Here is an 18,812-nt window from a genome sequence, read left to right on the forward strand (position 1 = left end):
TTATATGGTACAATAAAACCACATTGTAAAATGTGGTAAATCAGCACATCGTTCATTCCCTCCATTTGTACACTTGAAAATGTCTCAATAGAATGTTGCATTGGGGCAGTGACAGTAGGATTCATGATGTTTCTTAGACAATTCCATCATAATTCGTCACTCATTTTGAGATATTCATTTGTCTAAAAGCAATTAATGCTTAATTGCTGCATAACCTGAGTAATTTAGAAATGCAAATTAGTACAGATAGCAAACAACTATATGTTCATTAATTTCTTTATCACCATCTGTTTAATTTAAAAATTGAGTTTTACTGAATGACAGCTTGCTAACTGTATAAATAGTTTTCTTAGTGGGAAATATCTACTGCAATTGAGATCAGCATCTGATAAAATCTGTTTGTACATAAACATGCTACCTAAACAAATTCTAGTATTTTCTAATTCATGAGAAAACTATTGCCAATATATAATGCTATTTAGTGGAAAACAGATAATTTTATATATCCTTTTAAGTAAGATACTGTGCATTAGACAAAATATGGCAATTATAATGTACTGCCGTAATTTTAATCTTTAGTATTTTCAGTTACTTTATTCTTTTTTTGTTCTCTTTTTTTGCATAATGATTTTTTTGTTTTTTATACATTTGTTAGGTTATAACTGAAAAGTGAGTATTAAAATTTTGCAGCTAGAAGGAAGAAACACCATAAGTGGTTTATAATCTTGTGATTTTAAAAAATAGATTATATAATAGAAAGTATTTTAAGCCTTGTAGAAATGATTTACACTCAGAACTTCTATCTAATAGTTAATCTTTCAGAAACCAAAGTAGAAAGAAAATATCTTTCAGGTTTGTGATGTATAAGGTAAGGAGGTTTTTTAAAAAAGAATCCAGAAGCCTTAAATAAAAGCAGAGGTGTCATATCAGTGTTATATAATGTGCAATTGATCTTGTTAATGTTATAAAACAATCAGACTATTTTTCTTCTTATTATGCTATCATTTTTCTTATTATGAAAACTATACATTATAAAAATTGATATAGCAAATAGGTATAAATATATACCAATAGGTATAAAATTATATCAAGTCCATAAAAAATATCAGTGTACCTACATATAGTGCACGTATGTGTGTGTATGTGTGTGTGTATTTGTGCAGAGAGCTCTTCTTTATCTTTTTCACTTGATGTAATGTGGAGAGATATTTTAGTATCAGCCTATATATTTCTATCTATGTCATGTTTGCCTAGTATTCTATTATATGGAACTTTCAAAAGTTATAAACCTGTACTTTATTGCTGAGAATTTCACTTATTTTCACATTTTTGCTATTACAAAGGTGCAGTAAATATCATTTGTGTACAAATATGTGTGCACATGTGATAGTGCATCTATTCAATGACTCTCCAGAAAAATGAAATGACTTGGTTATGGTACAATGGATCAAAAATTTTGATAGATACTGAGGAGTTCTTCTACAGATTGGTAGCACCAATTCATAGCAAACGAGAGCACTTTTCCCCAATCTTGCTGACATTGGATGATTTCAAGCATCTTAATTTTTGCCAGTCTGAGAGATGGAAAATGCATTTCATTTAGGCTTTAATATCCTTTTCTTTAATTATGAATGAGGCTCATGATCTGTTTATTGGACACATTTTTTTGTTGTATAAACTAGCTGGTTTTTCCTTTTCTTTATTAAGCTTTTCACTTATTCTTAATGTTTTGTTTGAATGTTTTAGTTTTCTTTTAATGTGATTCTCTACAAAAGTTTGCCTCTTTCTTTATAAAAAATAAAGCAAAAGTCTTCACTTGGTGTCAACTGCCAAAATTGATGCACCTTGATTTTTGCTGATATGACAAAGGCACATTTAACAAGTCTTTGATGAGTATACTGTCTATGTTATTTTGTGTTATATGTATGTATATTAATATACATATTTTGTATGCAAATGTGGATATAGTAATATAAGGGTTCCATGCAGGAGTAAATCTTCCAATTATCTATCTTATAGTTCCTGTATCTGCAGTCTTTGGTGGCCTTAGTCTGCAGCTTGTTATTTCTGCTGATTCTTCTTCACAGTGTCTTATTTCATCATGTGTTTTGTGATTTTTTTTTTTACTGTATCTCATTTTACTTGATTATTTATGAGTAGGGACACTTTGAGGCCTGAGCTTAAAGAATGTTTTGCCAAAGAGAAGTTGCCTTTACTTCATTCATGTATCTGGGAATACATTCAATTCAGGCCCTACTCAAACTAAATTTGTGGTGTGGATTTTCTTTGGAGGGACAAGTAATCATTTGAATTCTGGTTCCAAATCCATGTGAGCATTAGCTTATAGTTAGGGATTTTTATGGGGTGATTTCCATTTCTCTCTTTCACCTAGAGCTGTGACTAAAACAAGGAAGCATCTCTACTATCTAGATTTGTGGGATGGGTTTAGAAAAAATCACCTTGACTTCTAGCTCAGGCAATATAGCACAGTTTCTCCAGGTAACTGGTGTGACAAATGCCAGAAATCCAGGTGATATTTCTTTTTTTTTTTTAATTTTTATTTTTTTCGGATGTACATCATATTTCAAATTCTGGATACAATACATCATGTTCACTACCTGAACACTAATTATAGTGCATCCCCTCACATATGACCCTAACACCCCTTTTGCCCTCCCCCCTCCTCCCTTCCCCAATGGTAACCACCAGTCCAATCTCCAATGCTATGTGGGTTTTTGTTGTCGTTTTTATCTTCTACTTATGAGTGAGATCATATGGTATTTGACTTTCTCCCTCTGACTTATTTCACTCAGCATAATACCCTCAAGGTCCATCCATGTTGTCACAAATGGCTGGATATCACCATTTCTTATGGCTGAGTAGTAGTCCATCGTGTATAAATACCACATCTTCTTTATTCATTTGTCCCTTGATGGGCAACTAGGTTGCTTCCAAGTCTTGGCTATTGTGTATAATGCCGCAATGAATATAGGGGTGCAAGTATCTTTATGCCTTCGTGTTTTCAAGTTCTTTGGATAAATACCCAGCAGTGGAATAGCTGGATCATATGGTAGATCTATCCTTAATTTTCTGAGGATACTCCAAACTGCTTTCCATAGTGGCTGCACCAGTTTGCACTGCCACCAGCGGTGAACAAGGGTTCCCTTCTCTCCACACCCTCTCCAACATTTGTTGTTTCCTGTCTTGTTAATTATAGCCGTTCTGACTGGAGTGAGGTGATACCTCATTGTAGTTTTGATTTGCATTTCCCTGATAGCTAATGATGTTGAGCATCTTTTCATATGCCTGTTGGCCATCTGTATATCTTCTTTGGAGAAATCTCTGTTCAGATCTTTTGCCCATTTTCTAATTGGACTGTTGGTTTTTTTGTTGTTGAGCTGTATGAGTTCTTTGTATATTTTGGATATTAACCCCTTATCTGCTATGTGGTTTGCAAATATCTTCTCCCAATTGTTAGGTTGTCTTTTCGTTTTATTGATGGTTTCCTCTGCTGTGCAGAAACTTTTTAGTTTGATGTAGTCCCATTTGTTCATTTTTTCTTTTCTTTCCCTTGCCCAGTCAGACATGGGACTTGAAAATATGCTGCTCAGACCAATGTCATAGAGCGTACTGCCTATGTTTTCTTCTGGAAGTGTCATGGTTTCGGGTCTTACATTCAAGTCTTTAATCCATTTTGAGTTGATTTTTGTGCATGGTGTAAGGGAATGGTCTACTTTCATTCTTTTGCATGTGGCTGTCCAGTTTTCCCAACACCATTTATTGAAGAGACTCTCCTTTCTCCATCGTGTGCTCTTGGCTCCCTTGTCGAATATTAGCTGTCCATAAATGTGTGGGTTTACTTCTGGGCTCTCAATTTTGTTCCATTGATCTGTGTGTCTGTTTTTGTGCCAGTACCATGCTGTTTTGGTTACTATGGCTTTGAAGTATAATTTGAAATCGGGGAGTGTGATACCTCCGGTTTTGTTCTTTTTTCTCAGTAATCCTTTGGCTATTCGGGGTCTTTTGTTGTTCCATATAAATTTTAGGATTCTTTGTTCTATTTCTGTAAAAAATGTTGTTGGAACTTTGATAGGGGTTACATTGAATCTATAGATTGCTTTAGGAAGTATGGACATTTTAACAATGTTAATTCTTCCAATCCAAGAGCACGGAATATCTTTCCATTTCTTTGTGTCTTCTTCGATTTCTTTCAGCAATGTTTTATAGTTTTCAGTGTACAAATCTTTCACCTCTTTCGTTAAGTTTATTCCTAGGTATTTTATTCTTTTTGTTGCAATTGTAAATGGGATTGCATTCTTAATTTCTTTTTCTGCTACTTCGTTGTTAGTGTATAGAAACACAATGGATTTTTGTACATTGATTTTGTATCCTGCAACTTGACTGTATTCCTTTATTATTTCTAAAAGTCTTTTAGTGGACTCTTTAGGGTTTTCTAGATGTAAAATCATGTCATCTGCAAAGAGTGACAGTTTCACTTCTTCTTTTCCAATGTGGATCCCTTTTATTTCTTTTTCTTGCCTGATTGCTCTGGCTGGGACTTCCAATACTATGTTAAATAAGAGTGGTGACAGTGGGCATCCTTGTCTGGTTCCTGTTCTTAGTGGGATAGCTTTCAGTTTTTCTCCATTGAGAATGATATTTGCTGTGGGTTTGTCATATATGGCCTTTATTATGTTGAGGTATTTTCCTTCTATACCCAATTTATTTAGAGTTTTTATCATAAATAGATGCTGTATCTTGTCAAATGCTTTCTCTGCATCTATTGAGATGATCATGTGATTTTTATTCTTCATTTTGTTAATGTGGTGTATCACGTTGATAGATTTGTGGATGTTGAACCATCCCTGCATCCCTGGAATGAAACCCACTTGATCATGATGTATGATCTTTTTAATGTATGGTTGTATTCGATTTGCTAGTATTTTGTTGAGGATATTTGCATTGATGTTCATCAGTGATATTGGCCTGTAATTTTCTTTTTTTGTGTTGTCCTTGTCTGGTTTTGGTATCAGGATAATGTTTGCTTCATAGAAGGAGTTAGGAAGCCTCCCCTCCTCTTCAATTTTTTGGAAGAGTTTGACAAGGATAGGTATTATGTCTTCTTTGAATGTTTGGTAGAATTCACCCGGGAAGCCATCTGGTCCTGGACTTTTATTTTTTGGGAGGTTTTTAATTGCTGTTTTGATCTCCTTACTGGTGATCGGTCTATTCAAATTTTCTACATCTTCTTGGTCCAGTTTTGGAAGGTTGCATGTTTCTAAGAATTTATCCATTTCTTGTAGATTATCCAATTTGTTGGCGTATAGTTTTTCATAATATTCTCTTATTATCTTTTGTATTTCTGAGGTGTCAGTTGTAATCTCTCCTCTTTTGTTTCTGATTTTATTTATTTGAGCCTTCTCTCTTTTTTTCTTGGTGAGTCTAGCTAAGGGTTTGTCAATTTTGTTTATCTTTTTGAAGAACCAGCTCTTGGTTTCATTAATTTTTTCTACTGTTTTTTTAGTCTCTATTTCGTTTATTTCTGCTCTGATTTTTACTATTTTCTTCCTTCTGCTGATTTTGGGCTGTGTTTGTTGTTCTTTTTCCAATACCTTTAGGTGCACTTTTAGATTGTCTGTTTGGGATTTTTCTTCTTTGTTGAGGTAGGCCTGAATTGCTATAAACTTCCCTCGTAGAACCGCTTTTGCTGTATCCCACAGATTTTGGCATGTCATGTTTTCATTTTCATTTGTCTCCAGGAATTTTTTGATTCCTTCTTTGATTTCTTCATTGACCCAATCATTGTTCAGTAGCATTTTGTTCAATCTCCACATTTTTGTGGCTTTTCTGGTTTTCTTTCTGTAGTTGATTCCCAGTTTCATACCTTTGTGGTCAGAAAAGATGCATGGTATTATTTCAATCTTTTTACATTTATTGAGACTTGTTTTGTGGCCTAATATGTGATCAATCCTGGAGAATGTTCCATGGGCATTTGAAAAGAATGTGTATTCTGTGGTTTTTGGATGGAATGTTCTGTATATATCTACTAAGTCCATTTGGTCTAATGTGTCCTTTAAGGCGAGTGTTTCCTTATTGATCTTCTGTTTGGATGATCTACCCATTGGTGTAAGTGGAGTGTTAAAGTCCCCTACTATTATTGTGTTAGTGTCTATTTCTCCTCTAATTTCTGTTAATAATTGCTTTATATATTTAGGTGCTCCTATGTTGGGTGCGTAGATATTTACAAGTGTTATATTTTCTTGTTGGATTGTTCCCTTTATCATTATGTAGTGCCCGTCTTTGTCTCTGATTACAGTTTTTGATTTAAAGTCTATTTTGTCTGATATAAGTATTGCTACCCCTGCTTTCTTTTCTTTGCCATTTGCATGGAATATCTTTTTCCATCCTTTCACTTTCAGTTTGTGAGTGTCTGTAGGTCTGAAGTGTGTCTCTTGTATGCAGCATATACATGGATCTTGTTTTTTTATCCAGTTGTCCACCCTATGGCATTTGATTGGAGCATTTAATCCATTGACATTTAAAGTAGCTATTGATAAATATGTATCTATTGCCATTTAGTCACTTTTTCTTTTTTTGGGTGTTTTAGTAGTTCTTCTCAGTTCCTTTCTTTTTCTCTTCCTCTCTTCCCTTGTGATTTGATGGCTATCTTTAGTAATATGTTTGATTTCTTTTGTCTTACTTTTTTTCCTACTTGTTATAGGTTTCTAGTTTGTGGTTACCATGAGAATCCTATTTAATATACTATGCATATAACAGTCTATATTGAGTAGATAGACTCTTTAGCTTGACCTCTTTCTAAAAGCTCTAATTTTTCACTCCCCTCCTCCAACATTATATGTTTTTCACATCATATATAGTCTTTTGTTTAGTGTGTGTATATATCCATTACCCTCTTATCATTGAAATAGGTAATTTTAGCACATTTGTCTTTTAACCTTCATATTACCTTTACAGGTAGTTGATCTGCTGCCTTTACTATACTTTTACCTTACAAGTGATTTTATTGCCTGTTTTTTCTTGTTGTTGTTTTGGGTTTTTTGATAATTTTTTTTCTTTTATCTCTATTTTTGGTCATTACTTTCCCACTTAAATAAGTCCCTTCAGCATTTCTTGTAGAACTGGTTTCCTAGTGATAAACTCCTTTAAATTTTGCTTGTCTGGGAAGCTCTTTATCTCTCCTTCCATTCTGAATGACAGCCTTGATGGATAGAGTATTCTTGGTTGTAGGCTTTTTCCTTTTAGCACTTCAAATATGTCATGCCATTCTCTTTTTGTCTGTAGAGTCTTGGCTGAGAAGTCTGCTGACAGCCTGATGGGCTTCCCTTTATATGTCACTTGTGGCCTTTCTCTTGCTGCTTTTAGGATTCTCTCTTTGTCTTTAATTTTAGACATTTTGATTATAATATGTCTTGGTGTGGGCCTCTTTGGGCTTCTCTTGTTTGGAGCTTTCTGTGCTTCCTGAACTTGGATGTCTGTTTCCTTCCTCAGGTGAGGAAAATTTCCCTCTATTATTTCAACAAATAAATTTTCTGCCCCTTTGTCTCTACTTCTTCTGGGACCCCTATAATCCGAATGTTAGCATGCTTGATATTGTCCCAGAGTTCCCTTACACTGTTCTCATTCTGTCTAATTCTTTTTTCTCTTTTCTGTTCTGCTTAGGTGATTTCCTCTAATCTTTCATCTAGCTTGCTGATCCGTTCTTCTGCTTCCTCTACTCTGCTATTGAGTCCCTCTAGTGAATTTCTCATTTCGAGTATTGTATTCTTCATTTCTGATTTGTTCTTTTTTATATCTTCCAATTCTTTGCTGATGTGCTCACTGTGTTCATCCATTCTTCTCTGCATATCTGTGAGAATCCTCATTATATTCTGTTCGAATTCCTTGTCAAGGAGGTCGCTAGTTTTTGTTTCACTTAGTTCTTTTTCTGGTGTTTTGTAGTGTTCCCTTGCTTGGAAAGTATTCCTTTGCCTCCTCATTATGCCTCTTTCTCTGTGCTATTTTCTTTGTACTTGGTGAGTTGGCTATGTCTCCTGATCTTGGAGAAGTGGCCTTATGTATGAGATGCCTTATGAGGCCCACAGTGTGCTTCCCTCTCGTCACCAGACCATAAAAACCAGGAGTGACCCCTTTGTGGGCTACTTGTGTTCTTCTGCTGTGGCAGGGTTGCTCCCACTGCAGGTACCCAAGGAGTCTGATCTTTCCTTCCCTGGCCAGCTGTTTGTAAATCCGGTTTGGAGGGGTCTCAGCACTGTTGGCTACAAAGTCTATTAGCACATTCTTATTGCAAGTGTCCTCTTAATTGGGTTGGTACCCAGTGTAGCTGGTTGCTAGGCTCAGGGGCTTACAGTTGTGATAGGCCTGAGGCCAACAAGGCTGATGTCAGTTCTCTTAGGAGTGCAGCTGAGTGGGGCTAGCCCTTGGCATGGAGGCACTCAGTCGTTTCAGGCTTTGGAAGGTGGGGCTGATACTTTTTATGGCTATTTGTGAAGCACAAGTCTTCTTCCGCTGATAAGCCTCACCCCCCTCTGGACCACATACACTGTCAACAAAGTCCTGGTCCGTGCACACTTCTCAACCCCCTGGAGCGCACCCCACTTCCAGACTGCAGAGGCCCCCACCTCTGCCCCAATGCCCCCCACAGTTCACCTGGTCCTCACACAAGCCCTGCCCCACAGAGGCAGACACCCTTGCCTGCCTGTTTAGGATCAAAGCACTAAGTCAATGCAGGCTGAAAAGTATCCTGAGGGCTTGCTGTTAGGTGGGGCCAGTCCCTAGGGCGGGTTGCCTACCCTGGCTGAACTGGATTAAATATGTGCTCTAGTGGGTGTGGCAGACCCCTGGGCTAACAGCCCAAGGGACGCACCTCAAAGGCCCCCACTGGTGTCCATATCAGCACACCTGGACCAGCTCAGAACAACGGCCCCCACCAATGTCTCAGTCTCAGGAGGGGATCCTCCTCTCACCAAGCTGCCCCCAGAGCCCACCAGGTGAGTCTTGTTTCACCAAAGGACACTCAGCCTTCTCTCTGGTGATTTTAGGTTGCTGCAATGAGTGAGTTTATGCGTGGGCCCTTTAAGACGCGGATCTTTTCGGCTTTCGGCCGATAGGTTTTCTGGGGTGTCCTTGCTGCAGTTAATAGCCACCAAAGCCAGATAGTAAGACCCTCATCTCAGTTGGGCTGAGTCCGAAGGATGGTTATAGCAGTATTGCCCCTGCTCCGGACCTCACTCCTCCAGGGAGGGCTGCGTACCTTAGGGTGGCTCCCGCCTGGCCAGCTGAGAAGCTGCGCTGCTCCCAAAGGTGGCTTTTTTCCTCTCTGGCCGGAGTTACTGCCTCTTCTGCTTTCATCAGGACTGTCCCTTGTCATGGGAGTTCTTTTTATCCAGTTTTCAGTTTTCAATCCAGGGTGATTCTTCCCAAAATTGTTGTAAACTAGTTGTGTTCGTGGGAGGAGGCGAGTTCAATGTCTGCTCACAGCGCCATCTTGACGAGAACTCTCCCAGGTGATATTTCTGAACAAGGGATTCTCTACTCTGAGTTTGTACCAGAATCCCCTGGGGAGCATTTTCAAACTAGTAATGCTCAGGCCTCAGTTCAGGCCTATTGAATTAGAACTTCTAGTGGACAAGGAGTTTAATTTTCTTGTTTTTAGGCAGGATAATGAGCATAATTGGAAGTTCGGTAGATTAAGGACTATGCTCAAGGTCACATGGCTACTAAAGGGCAGCTTTGGGACTAGCTCTGTGATCTTCTGGATCCCTGTCCTTTATGCTTGTGTTCCTTCTCTTATGCATTTTAATCCACTATTGATATTTATCAATATATACTAAATACAGGCAAACTTTGGGATGTTTTTTGGTACTCTGCTTGTTTCCTTTTTAATTAATAATTGTAAAAGCAAGTGTATGGGGTAAAAGACTCACAAATACATGCTCACTCTTTTTTTAATAAAACAGGATGCAAGCTAATGTTAAATATTTAGTCAATATAAGTAAAACAGTCTGAATTCTTCGTCTATGGCTAATACGCATTAGAATACTTTGAACTATTATAATGTTCATATGATTAAACATTTAGAACTCCAAGATGTGTGTTTACATGAATATCAATCCTTTGTTTTAATATTTTATTTTATATTGTTATTTTATGTATGGCTACATTAAATTTTTATTAGTTTTTGGCGTCTCATTAAAGTAAAATAATTTTTAGAAATTTTTTTAAATAGGAGACTAAAGATTTGAGATAGCACATATGAAGATATCATACAAAATATTACATATGTTTTACTGGGAAAGACAAAATCGTAGTTTTTTCTTCTTTAAAGATCTTTTACGTGATCATAGTTGCTGACTCTTTACTACATGACAATATTGCATTGCATTTACATGAAAAATAAACACTTTTATATGATCATAATTCCCCTTTTCTGAGAAAATAATGCTCACAGAGACTGTTAAATGTAATATGTTCTGTAAGCATGTGGTTTTTTAATCTCACCAGAATCTACTATAAAAAACTTTTGTTTTGGGCTGCTAGAGCCAATATACCTACAATTTTTATTTCTTTGTTTTTTCGTTGTCACTGTTCAAGTTCCTTGTACTATATCTTATATTCTTTTTTTATATGAAAGTCAAACTGATACTTTATTAGTGGCATGACATTATTATGCTGTTCAAGAAAAAATTCTTCTCCCTTTAAAAACTGATTTAAACTAACTAGTCTGAGCCACTACTGGTTTTCATCATCTTCTTTGACTACTTCAGTAGCATTTAAAACAGAGGACTCTTCCTTACTAAGACTTTTTCTTCCCTTGGCTTCCATGATAATACAAGCTCTTGACTAACATTTTCTTTCTACTCCTTCTCAATTACTTTTGCTTGCTCTTCTTCCTCTTCTTTATAGCTTTAAAGTTCCAAACTTTCCTCAGGTGATTGTATCTACTTTCATGACTTTAAATAGCATCTAGTTACAACTCCCAAAATACAATCTCCAATTCACATTGTTTCTATGAATTTCAGACTTATTACTAATTGTCATCTCCAATTCAATATCTTACGGAAGTTTCAGACTATATGTTCAAAACAAGACTCTTGACCTCTACTCCCATTCCATCTCATTCTAGAAAAAGACATTTCCATTCATCCACTTGCTCACATCAGAAACCTGGAAGTCATCCTTGTCACCTGGAATTCCCTTATATATTTACATACAATCCATCATTAGGTACTTTCTACTTTACTGCAATAACATAGTCTAAATATGTCAACTTAATTCCATTTCCATTACTACCACCCTAGTCCAAGCAATCAACCTTTCCCACCCAAACTTCTCCAATAGCCTCCTGATATTTCTCCCTCTTTTTATTCTAGTCTCACAATACTCCATTTCCCACACATTAGATCACAGAATGATCTTTTAAGAAATATAAGTCTGAATAAGACATCCCCTGCTTAAAAATTTTCATTGATTTTCCAATCCTTAATAAAACCCTCAAGCCCTTGTATGATCTGGTCATTGGCATTTCCAATACTATTTTCTGCCTTCTTTTTCTCACTATGTTCCAGCAGCACTGTTTTTGGTATTCCTTTATCCCTAAGACTTTGGAGCATGCTAAGTCCTCTGTCTCTAAGACTCTTGACATAACTCTGCCTTGCTCAATCCTTATTCTTTAGGTTTCAGCGTAAGCCTTGCTATCTTAGGGAGGCCCCCCTCTTACATTCCTGTGTGGATAAAGTCCACCTGCTATTTACTTCAATAGAAACCAGTTTGGTAGTTTCATAACAATTATTCCCATATGCTTATGTATTTTGAGTGATTCCTTATTTAATGGCTATATATGCCACTAGATTATACGTTCCAAGGGAGCGAGCACTGTTTGCTTTGTTTATCACTACTTATCACTTAGCACCTAGCACTTAGCATAGTACCTGACACTTGGTAGGAGTTCGATAAATATTATTTAAATGAATGAATGACTCCTGACAATATACTTTTCCTAATCTTTCCATACTTCATGGAATTTTTCTGAATTGAATAATATATGGCACACAAAATGTTTAGCAATTACACCATAAATATCACTTATTATTATTTCCTTTAAACCAAAGCTAATATAATCATTTATGCATAACATAACTTGGCATAATATTTTGCCTTTTACATATTTCATTTTGTCCAGTTTCTAATCAGTGTTAATGTTTTCCCATTTCTTTTGTTTTTATTTTTTAAATTTCACACTTAAACATAGAAAACAGAAGCTAAAGTTTTACATGATGGTTGACCAAATTTTACTTTAAAAAGTTGAATATTTTATACTATTATAAATACTTAACTATTTTCCCTTTCTTTTAGAAAATTTGGTGCTGCCTTTAGGAAAGTGTGATATGCTTCTATTTTTCTTGGAATATTTTAACAAGGAATATTTTAAATGTTTTACAATGTCAAGAATAAAAAAACCAAGCAAACAAAACTCCTAAGCTTCCATTAACTGTAATGTTGCCTCTTAATAGAGTAAATAACTTCTGGATGGACATAATTATTGTAGACCTGGGGAAGTTGTACTAAAACTAAGGTGAGCCTTAATGAATCAATGTCTAATTTTCACAAACAAGTGGCATTATTATTACTCTAGTAGCAGCCATTGAATTAGATCTGCGTCACTATCTCTGGAACAATCAACACTTTATTTAAGAAGTATTGCTGAATCATCAAAAGCCATTTGACTAACATCTCTATCAGGTCATTAAAATGGTCAGAATACTTTTCAGAAAAGAAATTTTGTAAAATTAGTGTAGTATAAAATCAAGTTCTCAATTGTCTAGAACAAGCAAATAGTTCACTTCAGAAAATATTATATGCAAACGCATGGAAAAATTTCTGACATAAAAATGTCTTTGAAATGTAGGGTGTCTTTCAGTTATGTTCACCAATCATAAGGACACATTTATGAACAATAGCAAATAGCAGACTGATGGGGGGGATCAGAAAATATTAATTTGAGACACACTTATTGGATCATTATTAAAATCTTCTTATTTTACAGTTAAGGGCACTGAGACACAGAAAGCATGAATGACTTTCTTGTGTTCACACAGCTCATCCTCCGCCTGCTTCTTAGATCAGTGAACTTTCCATTGCACTATGTTGCCTTCTTGTCCCTAAGGAGTTTATAAACAGGGTTACTGCATACAGTTGTTTAGGTTTGTTCATTGAACAAAGATGCCAAGCTAAGGGGGCAAATAGGGGCCAAAATCCAATCTGCACACCACTTGCCAAGTCATGTGCCCATGGGCTGCATCCATCTTTTTTAGTTCACTAGAAGTTTCTGTAAGGGTTAACAAAGGCCTTGTTTTCAAGTGCTAAGAGAAGTTCTCCTTTCTTTTCCCTAGACACATGAGAAGCAGTGGGCCTTGACTGCCCTTATTCTCCTATAGAAAAAGCAATAGTCCTTAAGGAGTATCGACTACATGTGTAGTGGAAAGATAAAGGTCCCTTATTTCACTTCCCTAATGAGGATTATGAGAGCTAAAGATTATGCTCAGGTTCCTATGTCTTGCATAGGCATTATATAATAGCAGCAGCTAAAGAGTAGATGTGTGTCTTATCTGAACTTGTGAAAAACTATTATTCTCTGGTGAGGAAATAATTAAGACATAAACAAGCATATCAAAATAAAATCATGATCAATCTAATATGGCTTAAATATAAACCTGTCAATTTCCATGTAGTTTCTGTCTCAAATAAGTTTTTAAAGACTACTTTTTCTATTCTCTGAGATTTAAAACTAGGTAAAATTCTCATTTGGATGTTTCTAGAAAGAAAAATACAATTTCTAAATGACGGATAAATTTTGCAATTCATTAGAGCCAAAAAATGCTACTAATGCATATTTTTGTAAATTGCAAAAGTCATGGTAGTTTTTAGGAGAGGTATGATGAGATCTCAGAATTCATTACATTTTTACCATCATCATCATCATCATCTCTCATTGACTTCCCGATTCATATGTGCAACTTCTTACTTGGCATGTCCACTTGCATATCTCATATATCTCAAATTAATAGACAGAATTCTTAATTCCACACCTCCAGCCTATTTCTTAGTCTCCCACATCCCATCTAGTTGCTCAGGCCCAAATTCTGCACATCAACCTTGAGCCATCCTTTTCTTTTACCTTCCACATTCAATTTATTATCAAGTCTTATAGATATCCTCTTCAAAATACACCTCAAACTCTCCACCACACACTCCAATCTACCATCATTAAATACCTAGACTACTGCAATAACCTCCAAGTTGGTCTCCTCATTTTCACTCTTGATTGCCTTTAAGCCTATCATCACATTGCAGGCAGCGTGATATTTTTAAGGCAAATTGGATTATATCAACAATGCTCAGAACTCTTTAATCACATTATAATAGTGTGCCCACTTCTCCAGGCTCATCTTCTACTCTCCCCCTCATTCTTTACCTTTAAGTCACACGGTCCTTTTTTCAGTTCCTCAAATATATCAAGCACTGTCCTACCCTGGAGCCATTATACATGATGTTCCCTCTGCATGGACTGCACTCTGTTTCCTTTCTCTGCCTTATTAACTTCTCCTCATCTTTATATCACAGCTTAAGTGTCACATCCTTAGAAAGGTTTTATCTGAATCCTCCATTCCAAATTAGGTTAACCCTGTTATTTTCTTTTATAAGGCCCTCTTATTTTCTTTTATATCACTTATCACAATTTGTGCTCCATATTTACTTGTGAGGTTGTTTAATGTTTATTTCCCACACTGCATTGTAAGTTTTATTGGTACTGAACTTACAATTAGGCCACTTTCTTCTTAAAAGAGCAATAATATTCTTCAATTACTTTTCATTGTAAAAGCAAACTTTCTAGCCTGCCTTTTACACCTCTTTTGGATTAGTTTTCCCCATCTGGCAATGCTTCCTTTCAAGGGAGAGAAACAGGGAAGACATATGCGGTGAGAATCCTCCAAATGCCAGGCCATGTGCTGGATGCTTTTACATGCATGATATAATTCAGTCTTCACCACAGTCATTCTGAGAGATGCATTATTGTCCCTAGTTTTACAGATGAGAAAACTGAGTCTGAGATGGTAAAAGATTTGCATCAAATCCAGGGTTTAAACATAGATATAACTCAAATCCCATGGCTTCTTTCCTGCATTTCAGGCAAACTATCTGCCTGCCTTACTTCATACATACATTACTCATATCTGCTCTTCTTGCCACTCTACATATGCAAATATTTCTGCCTGAAATATCCTTTTCCTCCTATCAACCCCACCCTCTGACTTCTGTCAAAACCCTGTTAAAAATTTATCTTTATAAGAAGTTTTCAAAAGTAACTTTAAACTGACTTTAATTAGCACAGCACTTAATGTGGTTTATTTAATCAGTCTTCATATTCCTTTATCGATCTTCTACCTGTTTGTAGAAATGATAATGCAAACATTTAATGGCAAGTGTACCTTGCAAGACATTTGGTCCTTTCAAAAATGTCCATAAGATATTTGGTCCACGCCAAAACGTTCTTGATATTTGCAAGATCATTTGGTCCTGTCCAAAATATCCATAAGACATTGGGTATATGCCAAAAGGTACTTGATATCTGGTCTTATTTGGTCCTGTCCAAAATGCCCATAAGACATTGGGTCCACGCCAAAAGATCTTTGATATTTGGTCCTGACCAAAACCATTTAGCATGGACCAAAGAAACTCAGGGACATTTTGGCATGGATCAAATGTCAAGGATCTTTTGGTATGGATCCAGTGTCTTGTGGATGTTTCGGACAGGACCAAATGTCTGCTAATCCAAGTGTATTGACCAATGAGTAAAACTTCTGGCTTTCAAAACCGTATGTTCTTCCAGAACATCTTCCTTTTTTGTCTTTCTGAGCCCAACAAACCCTGGAGAGCAAGAGCCAATTTTCCATCAGATTGCTAAAAACAGCAGATATCTTTCTTTCTTAAAGGACTTCCTGAATCAATATTAAATTGATTCTAAGTGTTCTTCTTCAAAAAATACTGTCAGCATTACAAGTCCACCTTTCCATATTATACATTGCTGATATGGTTTTAATATGCAAACAAACTGCCAGTCATTTGATCTCATTTTTCTTCCACTGAATTCTCTGGTTGTGTGGTTACATGTAAGTAGAACTATGGTTGAAGCTACCTCGATACTAGAACTATTCAAGACTCTTCTCATTTTAAGGGCAACTAAAGGCATATCAGGTACCCACGTCTGAAGTCCTTGAACATTAGTTCAGCATGTAATTTCTTGGATGGGAAATGATCTGACTGTGCACATGAGCCAGTGAAAATCAGAATTGATGGGCTTCATCTATGTGATAAGGGAATTTCCTTTTCCTACTTTTTAGGACACTTAAGATACCTTCCTTGGAATTAAGAGGAATATTCTTCTATCATGGGTATCCATATAAGTGTGCTTCCCATTAGCACTCAATAACAAATTCAGAAGAGTCATTTGGAGAAGAAAGAAATGTTAGGGGTATGGCAGCTCAGAATAGGATCAAGACATGTTCATACTGATAAAGTATAGTTTCTTTTTGGCAAACTGTCTCAGTTGATTATCTGAACTAATAGCACACTGACTCTCACATTTTACTATTTTTCCGGCATTTTCAATTACATTGAAGAGGTAACATTCTTCAGGCTGTTACTGACAAAAGTGTAAAGCAGAGGTACTTTGAGTCCCATACACCTCATTTCCATCTTTTATCCTCTCAAGCACTCAGTGCCTTAATGATGTTACCATCTATACATCTCTCTTTTGGGAGTAATGTCTATTTTAAAATTTGTCCGTTCTATTCTTTCTCAAAACTAACCCTTTTCCTCAGTCAAGCTCTGCTCTCAGTTAGCAAACTGAATAAACAATTACTATTAAAGTATTCAGGAATTAATGTGTTACCCCTTCCACAATAAATGTTTGCATTTTGATCTGGGTCTTTAGTACTTTTAACCCAGCAAGTTAGTAATTTGGTGTTCTAGGCCCATCGGGGAGAGCCCACAAATCTCAACCCAATATAACTATCTAAAAGATTAACTTTGCCTGTGGAGTTAGGGTATTTTTAGCATTCAAGGCTTGCTTTGAATGAAAAGAAAAATTTAGATAGTAATATATACTATTATGAAACATTCACTGTTATATAAAAATGTACCATTATAAACTTTTTCACAGAATTTGATTAATTTAGAAATTATTGCTTCACATTTATAATCTGGTATGACTATATCACTTCACTTGCATCTTTAGCTTTTCTAAATCTTGCACAGATTGATCAGCTTCTACAGTATATCAGCCAATCATCTTTTCTTAAAGATTAAAAAATAATTTTAGTACTAAAAATTAGGCTCTTTACATTGATGGGAATGGGAACTAAACATTCTCCTTGTGACATAAAAGATGGAAACCAACTATGTGTTGCATCTTCCAGAAAGGGCAAGCCCAGGTAGGGAATTGAGATTTGCAAGAGGCAACACTTTTCAATTTATGCTCAAACTTTTTATTCTATTCATTATTTCCTACTTTTTAAATTTTCAAATTATGTATGTATTTTAAAGAAAAATAACTGAACAATTCCAAAATTCCTTTACCCTAATGGTGTTATGATTATATAGGAAAATGTCTTTGTTCTTAGCAGATATATTCGGAAGAATTTAGGGGCAAAGCATCATCTGTCTGAAACCTACTTTCTAATGATTTAGCAAAAATGAAAAGGCATATATGCAGAGAGAGAGAGGGAACAAAATTGTGTAACATGTTAACAATTGTTCAACATAAATGGAATATAGATGTTTATTGTACTATGCCTCTGACTTTTTCTGTAGGGTTGAAATTTTTCAAAATAAAATGTGAAGAAGGAAAAGAAAAGACTCAAGATATATATTAATCAAATGCAATAGGTGGGCCTTGTTTAAATCTAGATTCAAACAAATGAACAATAAAGAAATCAGATTTGAGACAGTGGGAAATTTGAACATTGATAGCTTATTAAAAGATATTAGGAAATTATTGTTAATTATGGTAGGTATGATAATGATATTGTGGTCATATTTTAAAAAGGGAATCTTTACATCTTAGTGATACATTTCGAAGTGTTTACAGATGAAATAGGGTGTCTGGGATTTGTTTCAAAACAGTCTAGTATGAAAGTGGGGAGTTTATTTAACACTGGAAATTTTTTGATACATTTTGAACCAGAGTGATGGGTATCTGGAGGCTCATTATATTATTTTTTATATTTTTGTAGATATTAGAAAATTTCCATAATAAAAAGTTAGAAAAGATTCCTTTCCCCTGAACCTCAAATAATTTGGAAGACCCACATAAGCTCACCATTCTAGACTCCTTTTTGATTGCCAATAGCATAAAACTAATAGACACAATTTTCAAATGGTATTTGACAACATGCTGAAAACATCAGTGCACTAGTAGTGATGTTTTTCCAAGATAAGGTGCTATATAAATTGAATTTTCTGCTGTTAAAATTAGTAGTGTTTATTCTCACTCATTTGAAGAACATAGAACAAATCAATTTTTGAAAAATGAGGAAAGAAGATGTAGGGCAGGGGTATCCAAGTTTTTTCAGCAATTAGCCAGAAGATCAGAAATCCGTATTTGTGTAGGCACATGAATGTTTCTATTGATGACAGTAGTGAGGAATTGCTTGTTATCTTGTAAAATTGATATAGATTTTAGCAGAAATGAAATACCAGACAAAAAATAAAATAGACAACTTTATTTGCGTAAA

The 18,812-nt window shown here is 35.6% G+C and overlaps 1 pseudogene; it reads left to right on the forward strand.

Annotated features, from left to right (window-relative positions):
• LOC103565043 (uncharacterized) overlaps positions 1–18,812 on the forward strand; it is a 114,021-nt pseudogene that overhangs the window by 3,069 nt on the left and 92,140 nt on the right.

This window comes from Equus przewalskii, chromosome X (genome assembly GCF_037783145.1).
Source record: "Equus przewalskii isolate Varuska chromosome X, EquPr2, whole genome shotgun sequence".
Lineage (NCBI taxonomy): Eukaryota > Metazoa > Chordata > Mammalia > Perissodactyla > Equidae > Equus > Equus przewalskii.